Consider the following 2,710-nt stretch of genomic DNA (forward strand, 5'->3'; position numbering starts at 1 on the left):
AAAAATTGTCGTTCAATTAACATGTTGTCACTTGGTAGCCAACAAGGTGGTTTTGAAGTTAAATCTAGCATATGAACACACCGATAAGGCGATAAACCAATTGCATAACCACCCACATCAAATACCAAGTTATCTTTAATTACGACTAGACTATGTACTTCGGTGGTTTGTAATCAATTCTGGTCCACAATGCCACTCCTCTGTCATTGGATCGAAATATTCTAATGTTTTACTTAATCCAAACTCAATTCCACCAACAACTAATATAATCTGTTATAATTAAATTATTAAATATATTGGAAAGATATATAAATTATACAGAATCATACTTTATCTTCATGTCTGGGTTTATTCCCAATGCTTTGTGTGATAAGCTCTTCTCCTTTGAGTGTTTTTAATGCCTCAAATACGTAACGTTTACCTTGAATGTTATAAATGAATATAAATTAATTCACAATGAAAGCATATTTAAAGAGGAAACCTACATTCAAGACACTTCTTTATAAGGGGATCCTTAGCTACTTTTTCTTTTATATAATCATTTGATGTTAACGCTAAACGTACATGTTCCATTAATTGGGGTAAAATACATTGTCTTGAATCCAAATCATATTTTACCCAGGTAATTACACTTTCAAAAACCTAAAACAATAAATATATTTATAAATTAATTAGACTACATAATATAACATATTAGAACGTTACTAAATTTTGCTTTTACCAATAATAAAATATAAAAATAATCAATTTTAGTTTGCCTACTTTTTCTTCAGATGGAACTATCAGTTTGTCACTGGATATCAAGTTTATTATTTGTTCCGATGATGATGAGGATAGAAATTCGTGACCACCAATAACTTCTCTAAGAATCAAAATATTACAATAATAAATAAAATGTCCTTATAGAATCTTAATAATAAATTATATTTCGTACGAAAAGTGTTGAAGTATATATAATTCTGATCTTTTTCTCAATTTCGTACAGCTATGTAAATCAGCTATATGTTAATACCAATACAATTTGTTGGGCAGAGTTGAGACTGTAAGAAATCACAACATGCCTCTTTTACTTCGTATAACTGTAGGATATTTACAGCTGTTAACAAGTCCTTGAGAATAAACAATATACAATTAAAATAATTTAGTTTTCTATAATTAAATCAAACTTTATCTATTATTACCAGGACGTTTTCTTCAGTCACCAAGATTTGCCCCGAATAAATAAACTTTACTAAGAGCTGTAAAGCGTTATAATCTACATTTCTTATAGTCACAAGATCATGATTTTTTTCTGCACAATTTGATAAAATTGTACGGAAATACGGACTAACTGCTGATAAAACCACTTTATGTGCAGTTATTATTTTTTGATCATCCGTTTTCAATTTTATATCACAAAAAGAGTCACCTCTACAAAAAAACTTTATTAATATTTTTCTAGTACCTAGTTGAAATCATCTACCACTTACATCAGTAACGTCTGGAATCCTTTATACATATCAAGGAAACATGGTTTTTTTATACATTTTGGCTGGATTACAATTTCTAGATTCTGGTCTTTGATTAGTATTTTGCATTGTGAATTGTATATTAAGTCAATCGTCTATGAAAAAAATAATAAAATAAATATTTTTTTTAAATTGAAATCAGGAGAAAATATTTTTCGAAAAGCAAACATTATATTAAAATCGAAAAATTGAATTGAAAAAATTGAATCAAAAATGGAATGATTCTGTAATATTATGGGTTTACTTTTGTATGCTGTTACTAACATTATATTTTTTTGAGATGGTTTGTACAATATGTTTTTTAGTAAAATATTGTTGAGTCCTAAGTACCTAGGTTGGTAAATACCTAGTAATATGTTATACCTTTAAAGTAGTTAACTTAAGACCTGTAATAGTATCAAAATTAATCTGAATAGTATATTTAATATTGTTACACTCAAACTAGTATTGAGACATTGAGTTCCTCAAAAAAAGAAGTGATGTAGTTTGTTTTTTTAGAATGTGACGTGAAAAGGTTGTTACATTTAGACACTAATTATTCTACGAGTTATATCTCAATCAAAATGACACACGAGGTGGTTCACACTGAGATATTAATATTACTTAATAATTGCAATAGTCTTTGTACAGTTTAAAACTAGGTTATTAAATTAAGGTAAATAGGTAATTAAGGTTATTCAATTTTGCAGCATCTAATGGAATACTTTTCATTTATCACTAAATTAACTGAGTCTTCAATTATTTGGCACTTAAACTACCAAATTTAGTTTTTCTTACTCGTTTCTTAACCCTAGCCCTAAAAGAACATTAATTAAATATGTATTAATAACTATTCCCTATTTTAATAAAATTTAACACATTAGATGTAATACATTAAGGCCCGTTCTTACAATGTCTGATAATACTAACCAACAAAGTTTCTTTAGTATTACCGATGGAATTCTGCCGGTTAGTCTTAACCGATACTTAATCACCCATTATGAACGGCTCTTAAAGAGTATGAGACAAGGAAAATGTGTCTCATAGTGCCCGGTCACGTATTGCCCCACGTATACATTTCAAGTTAAATATTTAATAAAAATACCTAAACGCAAAGTTTTATATGAGTAATTACTGCTTAGGATATGTAATTTTTTCTTCCGATTAATATAATTAATCCTATACTATAAAATGAACAATTCATGGAAAAAAGCTATAGGGAA

At 28.0% G+C, this 2,710-nt stretch overlaps 1 long non-coding RNA gene across 1 annotated transcript; it reads right to left on the reverse strand.

Annotated features, from left to right (window-relative positions):
- Positions 1-1,330: 1,330 nt before the first annotated feature.
- On the reverse strand, positions 1,331-2,476 carry LOC107885798. The gene is made up of 3 exons (XR_003838669.1): positions 2,418-2,476; positions 1,470-1,603; positions 1,331-1,410 (listed from the first exon to the last, which is right to left on the reverse strand). It is a non-coding gene; the product is annotated as an uncharacterized LOC107885798 (long non-coding RNA).
- Between the last annotated feature and the right edge of the window lie 234 nt (positions 2,477-2,710).

The sequence above is a fragment of the Acyrthosiphon pisum genome, chromosome X, assembly GCF_005508785.2.
Source record: "Acyrthosiphon pisum isolate AL4f chromosome X, pea_aphid_22Mar2018_4r6ur, whole genome shotgun sequence".
Lineage (NCBI taxonomy): Eukaryota > Metazoa > Arthropoda > Insecta > Hemiptera > Aphididae > Acyrthosiphon > Acyrthosiphon pisum.